Source organism: Bufo bufo, chromosome 4 (assembly GCF_905171765.1).
Source record: "Bufo bufo chromosome 4, aBufBuf1.1, whole genome shotgun sequence".
NCBI classification, from domain to species: Eukaryota; Metazoa; Chordata; class Amphibia; order Anura; family Bufonidae; genus Bufo; species Bufo bufo.
In genome coordinates, this window is record NC_053392.1 from 620376152 (window position 1) to 620398582 (window position 22431).

Genomic DNA, 22431 nt, shown 5'->3' on the forward strand with positions numbered 1-22431 from the left:
TCTAGGATCTTCTGCTCATGTATCAGGGAATAAGGTGGAGGCTCGGTGATGGGGCTCTGGGTCCTGCTCCGTCCTCCTGACACACGGGGTGTCACACACTCAACAGACGACTTCTTCACTACTGTGTAATCCTGTGTATGGGGAGACGCCGATCACTACAGAGATTCTAAGAATCCTTCACCTTTCCAGTCATTTCCCTGGTTTATTACTAGAGATAAGAGTGACGTCATGTGAGACTCTCACCTCTCCAGTTATCAAGGAGATGATCTCCAGGGTGAGGTCTAATATCCTCGCAGCCATGAGGTCTCTGTCCTTCTCCATCCTTGGTCGGTCATTGATGGAAAGGACCATCGTCTTTCAAAAGAAAACTAGAGAACCTGAGGAAACATTGAGGATTGAGAGCAAAATTGTGTTTAGAAGAACATCTTACCTGAAGTAAAGTGAGTAATCAGTAAATCTGATCGGTGGAGGTTCAACCGCTCGGATCGCCACGAATCACATGAATAAGGTGTAAGAGTGTATAGAGCGGTGGTGACACATTTATGCTTCTGCTCCAGTCAACTCCATGGGACTGCCGGAGATCGCCGAGCTCTGTATTCAGCTTCTCTTTGTCAGTCCCATAGAGTTGAATGGTGTGACCACCGGTTCATACATTCTGGCACCTCATACTTGTGATTGGTGGGGATCCCAGTGGTCAGACCCCCACCAATCAGATACTTATCTTCTGTCCTATGTGTAGGGAATACATTCCTATGATAAGACAACTCCATTAAGGATTACTGATAGCACACTATAAATTGCATCTTTCATATGAATGTTTGTCGGCAGTGCATCGTCCTGTGCGGCCAGACAGACCGCACTGATGATCACTGGGACCGTTTTTAACAGATGATTAGAAAGGAGTGCACCTGTTTGACAGCCTTAAAAAAAAGGTACCAAATGCCATTCAGGGGTTACAATTCGGGATGAGCGAATCTACTTCGGATGAAACATCCGAAGTCGATTTGCATAAAACTACGTTCCAATACTGTACGGAGCAGGAGCGCCGTACAGTATTAGAATGTATTGGCTCCGATGAGCCAAAGTTATTGCTTCGCGAAGTCTCGCGAGACTTAATTTGTACTGTCAAAAACAATTTCCCGAACTCGAGTTCGGTTCCAAGGTACCACTCATCGGAGCCAATACATTCTAATACTGTACGGCGCTCCTGCCCCGTCCAGTATTGGAACGAAGATTTATGCGAATCGACTTTGGCAAAACGGGACACAAATATAAATAGGGGGCCATTATTTATTTGGAGGGGGTACTATGTGGGAAACTTATACTGGGGGTCACTAAGGCGCCATTATTTATACTTGGGGACACTATTGGGGCCTTTTAATATTGGGGGGGAATAAAATAAGACCCATCAGGGGCTAGGATGCAAAAAAAAAAGGCCAATAAATATCATCAGTGTTCAAAGGCAAATAAAAACTGAAGCGAAGTGGTCATGAAAACCAGACAGTGTGTCCGTGTGAATGTAGCCGGGGACATGGACATGTCGTATTTTGTCTATCTTCACTGACCGACAGCCCCCATACATTTGAAGAGGACCATTTTTTTATGTGAATATATTCTAAGGGCCGTTCACACAACCAGATTTATGGGTCCGCATCCGATCCACAATTTTGCATTTAAATCGGGCCACAGAGGATGCGGACAGCACACTGTGTACTCTCATTCGGCAGCCCCGCATTTGTAATATATATATATATACAGTTGCAAGAAAAAGTATGTGAACCCTTTGGAATGATATGGATTTCTGCACAAATTGGTCATAAAATGTGATCTGATCTTCATCTAAGTCACAACAATAGGCAATCACAGTCTGCTTAAACTAATAACACACAAAGAATTAAATGTTACCGTGTTTTTATTGAACACATCATGTAAACATTCACAGTGCAGGTGGAAAAAGTATGTGAACCCCTAGACTAATGACATCTCCAAGAGCTAATTGGAGTGAGGTGTCAGCCAACTGGAGTCCAATCAATGAGATGAGATTGGAGGTGTTGGTTACAGCTGCCTTGCCCTATAAAAAACACACACCAGTTCTGGGTTTGCTTTTCACAAGAAGCATTGCCTGATGTGAATGATGCCTCGCACAAAAGAGCTCTCAGAAGACCTACGATTAAGAATTGTTAACTTGCATAAAGCTAGAAAGGGTTATAAAAGCATCTCCAAAAGCCTTGCTGTTCATCAGTCCACGGTAAAACAAATTGTCTATAAATGGAGAAAGTTCAGCACTGCTGCTACTCTCCCTAGGAGTGGCCGTCCTGTAAAGATGACTGCAAGAGCACAGCTCAGACTGCTCAATGAGGTGAAGAAGAATCCTAGAGTGTCAGCTAAAGACTTACAAAAGTCTCTGGCATATGCTAACATCCCTGTTAGCGAATCTACGATACGTAAAACACTAAACAAGAATGGATTTCATGGGAGGATACACAGAGGAAGCCACTGCTGTCCAAAAAAAACATTGCTGCACGCTTACAGTTTGCGCAAGAGCACCTGGATTTTACACAGCAGTACTGGCAAAATATTCTGTGGACAGATGAAACCAAAGTTGAGTTGTTTGGAAGAAACACACAGCACTATGTGTGGAGAAAAAGAGGCACAGCACACCAACATCAAAACCTCATCCCAACTGTGAAGTATGGTGGTGGGGGCATCATGGTTTGGGGCTGCTTTGCTGTGTCAGGGCCTGGACGGATTGCTATCATCGAAGGAAAAATGAATTCCCAAGTTTATCATGACATTTTGCAGGAGAACTTAAGGCCATCTGTCCACCAGATGAAGCTCAACAGAAGATGGGAGTTGCAACAGGACAACGACCCAAAGCATAGAAGTAAATCAACAACAGAATGGCTTAAACAGAAGAAAATACGCCTTCTGGAGAGGCCCAGTCAGAGTCCTGACCTTAAGCCGATTGGGATGCTGTGGCATGACCTCAAGAAAGCGATTCACACCAGACATCCCAAGAATATTGCTGAACTGAAACAGTTCTGTAAAGAGGAAAGGTCAAGAATTACTCCTGACCGTTGTGCACGTCTGATCTGCAACTACAGGAAACGTCTGGTAGAAGTTATTGCTGCCAAAGGAGGTTCAACCAGTTATTAAATCCAAGGGTTCACATACTTTTTCCACCTGCACTGTGAATGTTTACAGGGTGTGTTCAATAATAACATGGTAACATTTAATTCTTTGTGTGTTATTAGTTTAAGCAGACTGTGATTGTCTATTGGTGTGACTTAGATGAAGATCAGATCACATTTTATGACCAATTTGTGCGGAAATCCATATCATTCCAAAGGGTTCACATACTTTTTCTTGCAACTGTACATGAGAAGCTATATAATATCTATACTGTGCGGTGATGATAGTGTAGGGGGTGTATGTAATATACATATACATGAGAAGCTATATAATATCTCTATACTGTGCGGTGATGATAGTGTAGGGGGTGTATGTAATATATATATATATGATAAGCTATATAATATCTCTATACTGTGCGGTGATGATAGTGTAGGGGGTGTATGTAATATATATATATACATGAGAAGCTATATAATATCTCTATACAGTGCGGTGATGATAGTGTAGGGGGTGTATGTAATATATATATATACATGAGAAGCTATATAATATCTCTATACTGTGCGGTGATGATAGTGTAGGGGGTGTATGTAATATATATATATATACATGAGAAGCTATATAATATCTCTATACTGTGCGGTGATGATAGTGTAGGGGGTGTATGTAATATATATATATACATGAGAAGCTATATAATATATCTATACTGTGCGGTGATGATAGTGTAGGGGGTGTATGTAATATATATATACATGAGAAGCTATATAATAACTCTATACTGTGCGGTGATGATAGTGTAGGGGGGTGTATGTAATATATATATATACATGAGAAGCTATATAATATCTGTATACTGTGCAGTGATAGTGTAGGGGGTGTATGTAATATATATATACATGAGAAGCTATATAATATATCTATACTGTGCGGTGATGATAGTGTAGGGGGTGTATGTAATATATATATATACATGAGAAGCTATATAATATCTCTATACTGTGCGGTGATGATAGTGTAGGAGGTGTATGTAATATATTTATATACATGAGAAGCTATATAATATCTCTATACTGTGCGGTGATGATAGTGTAGGGGGTGTATGTAATATATATATATACATGAGAAGCTATATAATATCTCTATACTGTGGGTGATGATAGTGTAGGGGGTGTATGTAATATATATATACACATGAGAAGCTATATAATATCTCTATACTGTGCGGTGATGATAGTGTAGGGGGTGTATGTAATATATATATATACATGAGAAGCTATATAATATCTCTATACTGTGCGGTGATGATAGTGTAGGGGGTGTATGTAATATATATATATGAGAAGCTATATTATATCTGTATACTGTGCGGTGATGATAGTGTAAGGGGTGTATGTAATATATATATATACACATGAGAAGCTATATAATATCTCTATACTGTGCGGTGATGATAGTGTAGGGGGTGTATGTAATATATATATATACATGAGAAGCTATATAATATCTGTATACTGTGCGGTGATGATAGTGTAGGGGGTGTATGTAATATATATATATACATGAGAAGCTATATAATATCTCTATACTGTGCGGTGATGATAGTGTAGGGGGTGTATGTAATATATATATATACATGAGAAGCTATATAATATCTCTATACTGTGCGGTGATGATAGTGTAGGGGTGTATATAATATATATATATACATGAGAAGCTATATAATATCTCTATACTGTGCGGTGATGATAGTGTAGGGGGTGTATGTAATATATATATACACATGAGAAGCTATATAATATCTCTATACTGTGCGGTGATGATAGTGTAGGGGGGTGTATGTAATATATATATATACATGAGAAGCTATATAATATCTCTATACTGTGCGGTGATGATACTGTAGGGGGTGTATGTAATATATATATACATGAGAAGCTATATAATATCTCTATACTGTGCGGTGATGATAGTGTAGGGGGTGTATGTAATATATATATATATACATGAGAAGCTATATAATATCTGTATACTGTGCGGTGATGATAGTGTAGGGGGTGTATGTAATATATATATATATATGAGAAGCTATATAATATCTCTATACTGTGCGGTGATGATAGTGTAGGGGGTGTATGTAATATATATATACATGAGAAGCTATATAATATCTCTATACTGTGCGGTGATGATAGTGTAGGGGGTGTATGTAATATATATATACATGAGAAGCTATATAATATCTGTATACTGTGCGGTGATGATAGTGTAGGGGGTGTATGTAATATATATATATACATGAGAAGCTATATAATATCTCTATACTGTGCGGTGATGATAGTGTAGGGGTGTATATAATATATATATATACATGAGAAGCTATATAATATCTCTATACTGTGCGGTGATGATAGTGTAGGGGGTGTATGTAATATATATATACACATGAGAAGCTATATAATATCTCTATACTGTGCGGTGATGATAGTGTAGGGGGGTGTATGTAATATATATATATACATGAGAAGCTATATAATATCTCTATACTGTGCGGTGATGATACTGTAGGGGGTGTATGTAATATATATATACATGAGAAGCTATATAATATCTCTATACTGTGCGGTGATGATAGTGTAGGGGGTGTATGTAATATATATATATATACATGAGAAGCTATATAATATCTGTATACTGTGCGGTGATGATAGTGTAGGGGGTGTATGTAATATATATATATATATGAGAAGCTATATAATATCTCTATACTGTGCGGTGATGATAGTGTAGGGGGTGTATGTAATATATATATACATGAGAAGCTATATAATATCTCTATACTGTGCGGTGATGATAGTGTAGGGGGTGTATGTAATATATATATATACATGAGAAGCTATATAATATCTCTATACTGTGCGGTGATGATAGTGTAGGGGGGTGTATGTAATATATATATATACATGAGAAGCTATATAATATCTCTATACTGTGCGGTGATGATAGTGTAGGGGGTGTATGTAATATATATATATATACATGAGAAGCTATATAATATCTCTATACTGTGCGGTGATGATAGTGTAGGGGGTGTATGTAATATATATATATACATGAGAAGCTATATAATATCTCTATACTGTGCGGTGATGATAGTGTAGGGGGTGTATGTAATATATATATATATACATGAGAAGCTATATAATATCTCTATACTGTGCGGTGATGATAGTGTAGGGGGTGTATGTAATATATATATATACATGAGAAGCTATATAATATCTCTATACTGTGCGGTGATGATAGTGTAGGGGGTGTATGTAATATATATATATATACATGAGAAGCTATATAATATCTCTATACTGTGCGGTGATGATAGTGTAGGGGGTGTATGTAATATATATATATATACATGAGAAGCTATATAATATCTCTATACTGTGCGGTGATGATAGTGTAGGGGGTGTATGTAATATATATATATATATATATATACATGAGAAGCTATATAATATCTGTATACTGTGCGGTGATGATAGTGTAGGGGGTGTATGTAATATATATATATATATGAGAAGCTATATAATATCTCTATACTGTGCGGTGATGATAGTGTAGGGGGTGTATGTAATATATATATACATGAGAAGCTATATAATATCTCTATACTGTGCGGTGATGATAGTGTAGGGGGTGTATGTAATATATATATATACATGAGAAGCTATATAATATCTCTATACTCTGCAGTGATGATAGTGTAGGGGGTGTATGTAATATATATATACATGAGAAGCTATATAATATCTCTATACTGTGCGGTGATGATAGTGTAGGGGGTGTATGTAATATATATATATATACATGAGAAGCTATATAATATCTCTATACTGTGCGGTGATGATAGTGTAGGGGGTGTATGTAATATATATATATATACATGAGAAGCTATATAATATCTCTATACTGTGCGGTGATGATAGTGTAGGGGGTGTATGTAATATATATATATATAAGAAGCTATATAATATCTCTATACTGTGCGGTGATGATAGTGTAGGGGGTGTATGTAATATATATATACATGAGAAGCTATATAATATCTCTATACTGTGCGGTGATGATAGTGTAGGGGGGTGTATGTAATATATATATATACATGAGAAGCTATATAATATCTCTATACTGTGCGGTGATGATAGTGTAGGGGGTGTATGTAATATATATATATATACATGAGAAGCTATATAATATCTCTATACTGTGCGGTGATGATAGTGTAGGGGGTGTATGTAATATATATATATACATGAGAAGCTATATAATATCTCTATACTGTGCGGTGATGATAGTGTAGGGGGTGTATGTAATATATATATATATACATGAGAAGCTATATAATATCTCTATACTGTGCGGTGATGATAGTGTAGAGGGTGTATGTAATATATATATATATACATGAGAAGCTATATAATATCTCTATACTGTGCGGTGATGATAGTGTAGGGGGTGTATGTAATATATATATATACATGAGAAGCTATATAATATCTCTATACTGTGCGGTGATGATAGTGTAGGGGGTGTATGTAATATATATATATATACATGAGAAGCTATATAATATCTCTATACTGTGCGGTGATGATAGTGTAGGGGGTGTATGTAATATATATATATATACATGAGAAGCTATATAATATCTCTATACTGTGCGGTGATGATAGTGTAGGGGGTGTATGTAATATATATATATATATATATATACATGAGAAGCTATATAATATCTCTATACTGTGCGGTGATGATAGTGTAGGGGGTGTATGTAATATATATATATACATGAGAAGCTATATAATATCTCTATACTGTGCGGTGATGATAGTGTAGGGGGTGTATGTAATATACACTGCTCAAAAAAATAAAGGGAACACTTAAACAACACAATGTAACTCCAAGTCAATCACACTTCTGTGAAATCAAACTGTCCACTTAGGAAGCAACACTGATTGACAATCAATTTCACATGCTGTTGTGCAAATGGGATAGACAACAGGTGGAAATTATAGGCAATTAGCAAGACACCCCCAATAAAGAAGTGGTTCTACAGGTGGTGACCACAGACCATTTCTCAGTTCCTATGCTTCCTGGCTGATGTTTTGGTCACTTTTGAATGCTGGCGGTGCTTTCACTCTAGTGGTAGCATAAGATGGAGTCTACAACCCACACAAGTGGCTCAGGTAGTGCATCTTATCCAGAATGGCACATCAATGCGAGCTGTGGCAAGAAGGTTTGCTGTGTCTGTCAGCGTAGTGTCCAGAGCATGGAGGCGCTACCAGGAGACAGGCCAGTACACCAGGAGACGTGGAGGAGGCCGTAGGAGGGCAAAAACCCAGCAGCAGGACCGCTACCTCCGCCTTTGTGCAAGGAGGAACAGGAGGATCACTGCCAGAGCCCTGCAAAATGACCTCCAGCAGGCCACAAATGTGCATGTGTCTGCTCAAACGGTCAGAAACAGACTCCATGAGGGTGATATGAGGGCCCAACATCCACAGGTGGGGGTTGTGCTTACAGCCCAACACCGTGCAGGACGTTTGGCATTTGCCAGAGAACACCAAGATTGGCAAATTTGCCACTGGAGCCCTGTGCTCTTCACAGATGAAAGCAGGTTCACACTGAGCACATGTGACAGACGTGACAGAGTCTGGAGACGCTGTGGAGAACGTTCTGCTGCCTGCAACATCCTCCATCATGACCGGTTTGGCATTGGGTCAGTAATGGTGTGGGGTGGCATTTCTTTGGAGGGCCACACAGCCCTCCATGTGCTCGCCAGAGGTAGCCTGACTGCCATTAGGTACCGTGATGAAATCCTCAGACCCCTTGTGAGACCATATGCTGGTGCGGTTGGCCCTGGGTTCCTCCTAATGCAATACAATGCTAGACCTCATGTGGCTGGAGTGTGTCAGCAGTTCCTGCAAGACGAAGGCATTGATGCTATGGACTGGCCCGCCCGTTCCCCAGACCTGAATCCAATTGAGCACATCTAGGACATCATGTCTCGCTCTATCCACCAACGTCACTTTGCACCACAGACTGTCCAGGAGTTGGCAGATGCTTTAGTCCAGGTCTGGGAGGAGATCCCTCAGGAGACCGTCCGCCACCTCATCAGGAGCATGCACAGGCGTTTTAGGGATGTCATACAGGCACGTGGAGGCCACACACTACTGAGCCTCATTTTGACTTGTTTTAAGGACATTACATCAAAGTTGGATCAGCCTGTAGTGTGTTTTTCCACTTTAATTTTGACTCCAAATCCAGACCTCCATGGGTTAAAAAATTTGATTTCCATTTTTTTATTTTTGTGTGATTTTGTTGTCAGCACATTCAACTATGTAAAGAACAACGTATTTCAGAAGAATATTTAATTAACTCAGATCTAGGATGTGTTATTTTTGTGTTCCCTTTATTTTTTGAGCAGTGTATATATATACATGAGAAGCTATATAATATCTCTATACTGTGCGGTGATGATAGTGTAGGGGGTGTATGTAATATATATACACATGAGAAGCTATATAATATCTCTATACTGTGCGGAGATGATAGTGTAGGGGGTGTATGTAATATATATATATACATGAGAAGCTATATAAAATCTCTATACTGTGCGGTGATGATAGTGTAGGGGGTGTATGTAATATATATATACATGAGAAGCTATATAATATCTGTATACTGTGCGGTGATGATAGTGTAGAGGGTGTATGTAATATTATATATATACACATGAGAAGCTATATAATATCTCTATACTGTGCGGTGATGATAGTGTAGGGGGTGTATGTAATATATATATATACACATGAGAAGCTATATAATATCTCTATACTGTGCGGTGATGATAGTGTAGGGGGTGTATGTAATATATATATATATATACATGAGAAGCTATATAATATCTGTATACTGTGCGGTGATGATAGTGTAGGGGGGTGTATGTAATATATATATACATGAGAAGCTATATAATATCTATATACTGTCCGGTGATGATAGTGTAGGGGGTGTATGTAATATATATATATATACATGAGATGCTATATAATATCTCTATACTGTCCGGTGATGATAGTGTAGGGGGGTGTATGTAATATATATATATATACATGAGAAGCTATATAATATCTCTATACTGTGCAGTGATGATAGTGTAGAGGGTGCATGTAATATATATACACTGCGTGCAGAATTATTAGGCAAATGAGTATTTTGACCACATCATCCTCTTTATGCATGTTGTCTTACTCCAAGCTGTATAGGCTCGAAAGCCTACTACCAATTAAGCATATATGGTGATGTGCATCTCTGTAATGAGAAGGGGTGTGGTCTAATGACATCAACACCCTATATCAGGTGTGCATAATTATTAGGCAACTTCCTTTCCTTTGGCAAAATGGGTCAAAAGAAGGACTTGACAGGCTCAGAAAAGTCAGAAATAATGAGATATCTTGCAGAGGGATGCAGCACTCTTAAAATTGCAAAGCTTCTGAAGCGTGATCATCGAACAATCAAGCGTTCCATTCAAAATAGTCAACAGGGTCGCAAGAAGCGTGTGGAAAAACCAAGGCGCAAAATAACTGCCCATGAACTGAGAAAAGTCAAGCGTGCAGCTGCCAAGATGCCACTTGCCATCAGTTTGGCCATATTTCAGAGCTTCAACATCACTGGAGTGCCCAAAAGCACAAGGTGTGCAATACTCAGAGACATGGCCAAGGTAAGAAAGGCTGAAAGACGACCACCACTGAACAAGACACACAAGCTGAAACGTCAAGACTGGGCCAAGAAATATCTCAAGACTGATTTTTCTAAGGTTTTATGGACTGATGAAATGAGAGTGAGTCTTGATGGGCCAGATGGATGGGCTCGTGGCTGGATTGGTAAAGGGCAGAGAGCTCCAGTCCGACTCAGACGCCAGCAAGGTGGAGGTGGAGTACTGGTTTGGGCTATGTCACGAGGGTATCGAGAACCACACCTGACTCCGTTATACCCGGGGTCAGGAAGTCGCAGCGGTTGGCTGCACGCTCTATTTAAGATAGGGCTGTTTTCCTTATGGTAGCTTTCTGGGTTTGCTTTGCAAACCCTTTTGGCTCACTCAGGGATCCATAGCTCCTTCTCCTCAGCTGTTCCTTGTCCAGCACTCCCAGACCTCCTTTTATTCCTCTCTCACACTTCTCTGGTTGCCAGAGATAGAGCTTCCTGCCTGGACATCTATTCTGACCTTCTGGAGCTGTGTTGCTGCGTTCGCTGGTAGTTGGTCCAGAACGCTACCCTCCGGATCCCTGTTGGACCTTTTTGGTCTATTGTGGTCACCCACCTGGGTGTATGTGTTTGTCTGTTTTGTCTGTCCTCTCCCTGGTGTTTCCCTCTTAGTGATAGTGGTGCGGACTAGCGATCCCACCGGCCTGTTCACTATCTAGGGCTCATATTAGGGAAAGCCAGGGTTTAGGCACGCGATCGCCGCACGGGTGAGGAACCCGTCTAGGGACGTCAGGGCAGTCAGGTGCCAGCCGCAAGGTGAGTTAGGGGTCACCACCTTTCCCTCTCCCTTGGGCAGGGCTTTCCCTGTTTTCCTCCCTGTGCGTGTCGTCGGTCATTACATTATCTCTGGCCATTATTTTGTGTAGGTAGAAAAAAATAAAAATAAAAAAAATGTTTTACCTACTTAGAATCCAGTATGGATCAAATTGCTGCTCTGTCCAAACAATTTCATGGCCTGTCTTTGGAGGTGGTAGGATTGAAGGCGTCGGTCCTCCAGCAACAGCAGCAATTGCAACTGACTGCAAGCCCAGCGGTTGCTACTGGTAACCAGGTTGTTGCGAAACCCAAGGTCCCTCTCCCTGACAGATTTTCTGGGGGAAGGGACAAGTTTTTGACATTCCGTGAGGCCTGTAAATTATACTTTAAACTGCGCCCTTACTCCTCTGGTAATGAAGATCAGCGGGTGGGGGTTGTTATTTCCCTGCTGCAGGGGGATCCGCAGTCCTGGGCGTTCTCTTTACCTACTGATTCCCAGGCTCTTCGGTCAGTGGATGAGTTTTTCGGGGCCTTGGGTCTCATATATGATGACCCTGACCGAGTCGCACTGGCTGAATCAAGATTACGGAGACTCTTACAAGGAGAGCGGCCGGTAGAGGAGTATTGCTCTGAATTCCGTAGGTGGGCTACGGATACCCAGTGGAACAACCCGGCTCTCAGGAGTCAGTTCTGCTCTGGGTTATCCGAAAGGGTTAAGGATGCGCTTGCATTATATGAGACCCCCTTTTCCCTTGATGCGGTTATGTCCCTTTCTATCCGAATAGATAGACGCCTTAGGGACAGGTTGAAAAAACCGGAGCAATTGGTAACCCCTCCCAAGCAGCAGTTAGTCTGTACGGACTTAGACGAGCCTATGCAGCTAGGAGGAACTACTCGTCAGGTCCGTCCTCCTGAGGCTCGCCGTAGGCGTGGGGTTTGTTTTTTTTGTGGGGAGAGGGGTCATTTCATTAATGTCTGTCCTTCTTTCCTCAGAAACAAAAGACCGTCGGAAAAACTACTAACCCCAGGCGGTGTGGAGGATGTCAGCCGGGGGGTATACGTTTCCTCCATACGTACATCGCAATTTGTGTTGCCAGCGGTTATTATTTTTGGTGATAAGACGGAGACTATTTCTTTCTTTCTAGACAGTGGAGCAGGGGTAAATTTGATAGATGCCCATTTTGCCCGCACTTTGGGTTTTTCTCTCAGTACTTTACAGAGACCCATTCCCATATTCGCTATTGATTCTGCTCCCCTGTCTCAGAGAAACCTCACCCACATTGTTCATAATTTACACCTTCGGGTAGGGGACCACCATAACGAGATGCTTTCAGGTTATGTTCTGGAGGGGCTTCCCACTCCGGTAGTGCTGGGTCTTCCCTGGTTGGTAGCGCACAATCCAGTGGTGGATTGGCAGGCCAGGGAGATATTGGAGTGGAGTAAGCAGTGCAGAGAAAATTGCTTAAATAGCAATTGCTTAGTCGCCTCCATAACTACCCTACCTACATTTATTTCGGATTTTGAGGATGTTTTTTCTGAAAAGGGTTGTCAGAAGTTACCACCTCATTGTCCTTATGATTGCCCGGTTAACCTTATTCCCGGCGCAAAATTACCCAAGGCCAGGTTATATAATCTTTCGGGTCCAGAGAGACAAGCCATGAAAGATTATATCTCCGAGAGCTTAGCTAAGGGACACATCAGACCCTCTTCTTCACCCGTGGCTGCAGGGTTTTTCTTCGTTAAAAAGAAAGATGGGGGCCTGCGTCCTTGCTTAGATTTTCGCGAATTAAATCAGATAACCATCCGAGACCCATACCCTCTTCCTCTCATTCCTGACCTGTTTAATCAGATTGCGGGCGCTAGGTGGTTCTCCAAACTTGATCTTAGGGGGGCCTACAATCTGATTCGTATTAAGGAGGGGGATGAGTGGAAGACAGCGTTTAACACCCCTGAGGGGCATTATGAAAATCTAGTTATGCCTTTCGGTCTGACCAATGCTCCTGCCGTCTTTCAACATTTCGTTAATGACATTTTTAGTCATCTAATCGGCAGGTTTGTGGTAATATACCTAGATGATATTTTAATTTATTCGTCTGATCTGAAAACACATGAGGTGCATGTCAGACAAGTACTGCAGGTCCTACGGACGAATTAATTATATGCTAAAATTGAAAAATGTGTCTTTGCCGTTCAGGAGATACAAGTCCTGGGTTATTTTTTATCTGCTTCAGGTTTCCGTATGGATCCTAGGAAGGTCCAGGCAATTTTAGATTGGGATCTTCCTGAGAACCTCAAAGCACTACAACGGTTCTTGGGCTTCGCGAATTTCTATAGGAAATTCATTAAAAATTATTCACTTATTGTAAAACCCCTTACTGACATGACTAGGAAGGGGACTGATTTTTCTAAATGGTCTGACACCGCTAAAGTTGCTTTTTCCTCTCTAAAAGAGAGGTTTACCTCAGCACCTGTACTAGTCCAACCTGATGTCTCTCAGCCTTTTATTGTTGAAGTCGATGCGTCAGAGGTGGGAGTGGGGGCGGTGCTGTCTCAGGGTCCGTCTCCTGGCAAATGGCGTCCTTGTGCTTTCTTTTCTAAAAAACTATCTGCAGCAGAAAAGAACTACGATATTGGCAATAGGGAACTATTAGCTATTAAACTTGCGTTTGAGGAGTGGCGTCACTTTTTAGAGGGGGCAGTCCACCCCGTCACTGTGATTACGGACCACAAAAATCTTCTGTACCTCGAATCAGCTAAGCGTCTCACCCCTAGACAGGCTAGGTGGTCGCTATTTTTTACCAGGTTTAACTTTGCGATTACCTATCGTCCTGGGGCAAAGAACACCAAGGCTGATGCACTATCTCGTTGTTTCCCTGGAGGGGGTAATGTGAGTGATCCGGTGCCCATTCTTCAAAGAGGAGTGGTTGTTTCTGCGGTACACTCTGTTCTGGAGGGGAAGGTGTTAGAGGCCCAGGGGGACGCCCCGGTCTCTTGCCCCTCAGAGAAATTGTTTGTACCGTTGAACTTACGTTTCGAATTATTAAAGGAACATCATAATTCGGCACTTGCTGGGCACCCGGGTAGTAAAGCAACCTAGGAGCTATTGTCTCGTCGTTTTTGGTGGCCAAGGTTGCGTCAGGATGTATTGGATTTTGTGTCTTCTTGTTCTACCTGTGCGCGCGCAAAAGTTTCACATACACGTCCTGCAGGGTCTCTATTACCACTCGTCATTCCCAATAGACCGTGGACACATCTGTCAATGGATTTTATCACTGACTTACCTTTGTCTGCGGGTAAAACAGTTATTTTGGTAGTAGTGGACAGGTTTAGCAAAATGGTACACTTCATTGCGTTACCCGCACTACCTAATGCTAAGACTCTTGCTCAGGTATTCGTCAGTTAAATCGTGAAGCTTCACGGGGTCCCCTCCGATGTTGTTTCGGATCGGGGTACCCAGTTTATTTCTAAATTTTGGAAAGCTTTTTGTTCCCGTTTGGGGGTACACTTGTCCTTTTCCTCAGCTTTCCATCCTCAGTCGAATGGACAGACTGAGCGTACCAACCAAAACCTTGAGACATATCTAAGATGTTTTGTGTCTGAAAACCAAGAGTTGTGGTCATCATATTTACCGTTAGCTGAGTTTGCCATAAATAATCGTCGTCAGGAATCCACTGGCAAGTCACCATTTCTTGGTGCATATGGTTTTCATCCCCAATTCTGTACTTTCAAAGAGGGTGGGTCTTCTGGGGTTCCCGAAGAGGAACGGTTTTCGTCATCTCTTTCATCGGTATGGCAGAAGGTGCAAGCTAACTTGAAAAATATGGGAGGTAAATACAAATGCATGGCTGATAAGCGACGGTCGCCAGGTCCGGACCTAGGAGTGAATGACTATGTGTGGTTGTCTACTAGGAATATTAAATTGAAGGTTCCCTCTTGGAAACTGGGTCCTAGGTTTATTGGCCCTTACAAAATTGTAGCCATCATCAACCCCGTGGCTTTTCGCCTGGAGTTACCTCAGACTTTTAAAATTCATAATGTTTTTCATAAGTCGTTACTCAAAAAATATGTTCCACCTCTAGAACCATCACCGCTGCCACCCCCTCCTGTTGTCGTGGATGGTAATCTAGAATTTCAGATATCCAAAATTGTTAATTCTCGTCGGGTCCGCCTCTCTCTTCAATATCTGGTGCATTGGAGAGGTTACGGTCCCGAGGAAAGAATGTGGGTTCCTGCGTCTGAGGTAAACGCAGACAGGTTAGTTCGGGTTTTTCATGCCTCTCATCCTGAGAGACCTGGTCCTGAGTGTCCGGAGGCCCCTCGTAGAGAGGGGGGTACTGTCACGAGGGTATCGAGAACCACACCTGACTCCGTTATACCCGGGGTCAGGAAGTCGCAGCGGTTGGCTGCACGCTCTATTTAAGATAGGGCTGTTTTCCTTATGGTAGCTTTCTGGGTTTGCTTTGCAAACCCTTTTGGCTCACTCAGGGATCCGTAGCTCCTTCTCCTCAGCTGTTCCTTGTCCAGCACTCCCAGACCTCCTTATATTCCTCTCTCACACTTCTCTGGTTGCCAGAGATAGAGCTTCCTGCCTGGACATCTATTCTGACCTTCTGGAGCTGTGTTGCTGCGTTCGCTGGTAGTTGGTCCAGAACGCTACCCTCCGGATCCCTGTTGGACCTTTTTGGTCTATTGTGGTCACCCACCTGGGTGTATGTGTTTGTCTGTTTTGTCTGTCCTCTCCCTGGTGTTTCCCTCTTAGTGATAGTGGTGCGGACTAGCGATCCCACCGGCCTGTTCACTATCTAGGACTCATATTAAGGAAAGCCAGGGTTTAGGCACGCGATCGCCGCACGGGTGAGGAACCCGTCTAGGGACGTCAGGGCAGTCAGGTGCCAGCCGCAAGGTGAGTTAGGGGTCACCACCTTTCCCTCTCCCTTGGGCAGGGCTTTCCCTGTTTTCCTCCCTGTGCGTGTCGTCGGTCATTACAGGCTGGTATCATCAAAGATGAGCTTGTGGGGCCTTTTCGGGTTGAGGATGGAGTCAAGCTCAACTCCCAGTCCTACTGCCAGTTTCTGGAAGACATCTTCTTCAAGCAGTGGTACAGGAAGAAGTCTGCATCCTTCAAGAAAAACATGATTTTCATGCAGGACAATGCTCCATCACACGCGTCCAAGTACTCCACAGCGTGGCTGGCAAGAAAAGGTATAAAAGAAGAAAATCTAATGACATGGCCTCCTTGTTCACCTGATCTGAACCCCATTGAGAACCTGTGGTCCATCATCAAATGTGAGATTTACAAGGAGGGAAAACAGTACACCTCTCTGAACAGTGTCTGGGAGGCTGTGGTTGCTGCTGCACGCAATGTTGATGGTGAACAGATCAAAACACTGACAGAATCCATGGATGGCAGGCTTTTGAGTGTCCTTGCAAAGAAAGGTGGCTATATTGGTCACTGATTTGTTTTTGTTTTGTTTTTGAATGTCAGAAATGTATATTTGTGAATGTTGAGATGTTATATTGGTTTCACTGGTAAAAATAAATAATTGAAATGGGTATATATTTGTTTTTTGTTAAGTTGCCTAATAATTATGCACAGTAATAGTCACCTGCACACACAGATATCCCCCTAAAATAGCTAAAACTAAAAACAAACTAAAAACTACTTCCAAAAATATTCAGCTTTGATATTAATGAGTTTTTTGGGTTCATTGAGAACATGGTTGTTGTTCAATAATAAAATGAATCCTCAAAAATACAACTTGCCTAATAATTCTGCACTCCCTGTATACGTGAGAAGCTATATAATATCTCTATACTGTGCGGTGATGATAGTGTAGGGGGTGTATGTAATATATATACACTGCGTGCAGAATTATTAGGCAAATGAGTATTTTGACCACATCATCCTCTTTATGCATGTTGTCTTACTCCAAGCTGTATAGGCTCGAAAGCCTACTACCAATTAAGCATATTAGGTGATGTGCATCTCTGTAATGAGAAGGGGTGTGGTCTAATGACATCAACACCCTATATCAGGTGTGCATAATTATTAGGCAACTTCCTTTCCTTTGGCAAAATGGGTCAAAAGAAGGACTTGACAGGCTCAGAAAAGTCAAAAATAGTGAGATATCTTGCAGAGGGATGCAGCACTCTTAAAATTGCAAAGCTTCTGAAGCGTGATCATCGAACAATCAAGCGTTTCATTTAAAATAGTCAACAGGGTCGCAAGAAGCGTGTGGAAAAACCAAGGCGCAAACTAACTGCCCATGAACTGAGAAAATTCAAGCGTGCAGCTGCCAAGATGCCACTTGCCACCAGTTTGGCCATATTTCAGAGCTGCAACATCACTGGAGTGCCCAAAAGCACAAGGTGTGCAATACTCAGAGACATGGCCAAGGTAAGAAAGGCTGAAAGACGACCACCACTGAATAAGACACACAAGCTGAAACGTCAAGACTGGGCCAAGAAATATCTCAAGACTGAATTTTCTAAGGTTTTATGGACTGATGAAATGAGAGTGAGTCTTGATGGGCCAGATGGATGGGCCCGTGGCTGGATTGGTAAAGGGCAGAGAGCTCCAGTCCGACTCAGACGCCAGCAAGGTGGAGGTGGAGTACTGGTTTGGGCTGGTATCATCAAAGATGAGCTTGTGGGGCCTTTTCGGGTTGAGGATGGAGTCAAGCTCAACTCCCAGTCCTACTACCAGTTTCTGGAAGACACCTTTTTCAAGCAGTGGTACAGGAAGAAGTCTGCATCCTTCAAGAAAAACATGATTTTCATGCAGGACAATGCTCCATCACACGCGTCCAAGTACTCCACAGCGTGGCTGGCAAGAAAGGGTATAAAAGAAGAAAATCTAATGACATGGCCTCCTTGTTCACCTGATCTGAACCCCATTGAGAACCTGTGGTCCATCATCAAATGTGAGATTTACAAGAAGGGAAAACAGTACACCTCTCTTAACAGTGTCTGGGAGGCTGTGGTTGCTGCTGCACGCAATGTTGATGGTGAACAGATCAAAACAATGACAGAATCCATGGATGGCAGGCTTTTGAGTGTCCTTGCAAAGAAAGGTGGCTATATTGGTCACTGATTTGTTTTTGTTTTGTTTTTGAATGTCAGAAATGTATATTTGTGAATGTTGAGATGTTATATTGGTTTCACTGGTAAAAATAAATAATTGAAATGGGTATATATTTGTTTTTTGTTAAGTTGCCTAATAATTATGCACAGTAATAGTCACCTGCACACACAGATATCCCCCTAAAATAGCTAAAACTAAAAACTACTTCCAAAAATATTCAGCTTTGATATTCATGAGTTTTTTGGGTTCATTGAGAACATGGTTGTTGTTCAATAATAAAATTAATCCTCAAAAATACAACTTGCCTAATAATTCTGCACTCCCTGTATATACATGAGAAGCTATATAATATCTCTATACTGTGCGGTGATGATAGTGTAGGGGGTGTATGTAATATATATATATATATATACATTAGAAGCTATATAATATCTCTATACTGTGCGGTGATGATAGTGTAGGGGGTGTATGTAATATATATATATATATATACATTAGAAGCTATATAATATCTCTATACTGTGCGGTGATGATAGTGTAGGGGGTGTATGTAATATATATATACATGAGAAGCTATATAATATCTCTATACTGTGCGGTGATGATAGTGTAGGGGGTGTATGTAATATATATATATATATATATATATATATACATGAGAAGCTATATAATATCTCTATACTGTGCGGTGATGATAGTGTAGGGGGGTGTATGTAATATATATATATATACATGAGAAGCTATATAATATCTCTATACTGTGCGGTGATGATAGTGTAGGGGGTGTATGTAATATATACATATACATGAGAAGCTATATAATATCTCTATACTGTGCGGTGATGATAGTGTAGGGGGCGTATGTAATATATATATATACATGAGAAGCTATATAATATCTATACTGTGCGGTGATGATAGTGTAGGGGGTGTATGTAATATATATATATATACATGAGAAGCTATATAATATCTCTATACTGTGCAGTGATGATAGTGTAGGGGGTGTATGTAATATATATATATATACATGAGAAGCTATATAATATCTCTATACTGTGCGGTGATGATAGTGTAGGGGGTGTATGTAATATATATATATATATACATGAAAAGCTATATAATATCTCAATACTGTGCAGTGATGATAGTGTAGGGGGTGTATGTAATATATATATATATACATGAGAAGCTATATAATATCTCTATACTGTGCAGTGATGATAGTGTAGGGGGTGTATGTAATATATATATATATATACATGAGAAGCTATATAATATCTCTATACTGTGCGGTGATGATAGTGTAGGGGGTGTATGTAATATATATATACACATGAGAAGCTATATAATATCTCTATACTGTGCAGTGATGATAGTGTAGGGGGTGTATGTAATATATATATATATACATGAGAAGCTATATAATATCTCTATACTGTGCGGTGATGATAGTGTAGGGGGTGTATGTAATATATATATACATGAGAAGCTATATAATATCTCTATACTGTGCGGTGATGATAGTGTAGGGGGGTGTATGTAATATATATATATACATGAGAAGCTATATAATATCTCTATACTGTGCAGTGATGATTGTGTAGGGGGTGTATGTAATATATATATACATGAGAAGCTATATAATATCTCTATACTGTGCGGTGATGATAGTGTAGGGGGTGTATGTAATATATATATACATGAGAAGCTATATAATATCTCTATACTGTGCAGTGATGATAGTGTAGGGGGTGTATGTAATATATATATATATACATGAGAAGCTATATAATATCTCTATACTGTGCGGTGATGATAGTGTAGGGGGTGTATGTAATATATATATATACATGAGAAGCTATATAATATCTCTATACTGTGCGGTGATGATAGTGTAGGGGGTGTATGTAATATATATATATATACATGAGAAGCTATATAATATCTCTATACTGTGCGGTGATGATAGTGTAGGGGGTGTATGTAATATATATATATACATGAGAAGCTATATAATATCTCTATACTGTGCGGTGATGATAGTGTAGGGGGTGTATGTAATATATATATATATATACACATGAGAAGCTATATAATATCTATACTGTGCGGTGATGATAGTGTAGGGGGTGTATGTAATATATATATATATACATGAGAAGCTATATAATATCTGTATACTGTGCGGTGATGATAGTGTAGGGGGTGTATGTAATATATATACATGAGAAGCTATATAATATCTCTATACTGTGCGGTGATGATATTGTAGGGGGTGTATGTAATATATATATATATACAGTACATGAGAAGCTATATAATATCTCTATACTGTCCGGTGATGATAGTGTAGGGGGTGTATGTAATATATATATACACATGAGAAGCTATATAATATCTCTATACTGTGCGGTGATGATAGTGTAGGGGGTGTATGTAATATATATATATATACACATGAGAAGCTATATAATATCTGTATACTGTGCGGTGATGATAGTGTAGGGGGTGTATGTAATATATATATACATGAGAAGCTATATAATATCTCTATACTGTCCGGTGATGATAGTGTAGGGGGTGTATGTAATATATATATATACACATGAGAAGCTATATAATATCTCTATACTGTGCGGTGATGAGTGAGGAGAAGTCCTGTCCGCCGCCTCTCTCCTCTGATTACTGCTGCAGTTCTCTCTGTATGTACACAGGCGTGTATTCACATGTACAGACACCGCGTGTGCACTTATCTACATACTACTGTGCAGACAATCCCCGGTCACGGCCGTCATCACCGAGTCACCGATCTCATCCCCTTTCTAGGGACATTCCCCTCACACTGAGGTTCTATCACCAGGAGAAGACATCACTGTGTGATCTGTGGGGTGCGGGGACCAGGATGGGACTGACGGGGGCAGCACCGGTTCAGCGCGGCCTCTCCTCCACAGTCCCTGCTCATTAGAGCTCCGGCCTCCGCTGTGCAGGGACAGTGAGGAGAGGACACAGCGCTGCAGCCCCTTCATCTAGAAGAGGTTGTCCCCACCGACCACACACTGACTCCATATCCTAGTGACATCACAGAACATTGTGTGATGGAAGACCCCTCTAATCCAGGAGAACAGCCCCTCTTACAGGGGTCTGGGGGTCTCCTAATATTCCAGGGGGAGAGCAGACATGTCTGAGGAGACCTCCCCTCCTGACCTCCAGACTGTGTGAGCAGAGACTCTCTATGGCCGGTGCTGCCCCCTGCTGGCTGGACCTGCTATATGTCACCTATAGAACCGCTCCATTCTAATAAACCCAGAACCAAGTCCAATAACTGACCTGCAGATCTCACCTCCTGGGGCTGCAGGACCTGCGATGATGTCACAGTCATGTGATCAGGTACATGAGATGGAGGTAATGTTTAGTGGCTGTAGGACCTTGGATGATGTCATACTGGTCACATGACTGGAATTGATAAAACGTGAAAAGCCTTTACTGCTTTACTCCTCCCCTTATGTGACATCAAAGGTCCTGCAGTCATTAGAGTATAATGTCTGCAGATACAGTACAGACCAAAAGTTTGGACACACCTTCTCATTCAAAGAGTTTTCTTTATTTTCATGACTATGAATATTGTAGAT

The 22431-nt window shown here is 41.1% G+C and overlaps 1 long non-coding RNA gene across 1 annotated transcript; it reads right to left on the reverse strand.

Annotated features, from left to right (window-relative positions):
- Positions 1-103: 103 nt before the first annotated feature.
- Positions 104-22167, reverse strand: LOC120999760. The gene is made up of 3 exons (XR_005778622.1): positions 22130-22167; positions 244-377; positions 104-131 (listed from the first exon to the last, which is right to left on the reverse strand). It is a non-coding gene; the product is annotated as an uncharacterized LOC120999760 (long non-coding RNA).
- Between the last annotated feature and the right edge of the window lie 264 nt (positions 22168-22431).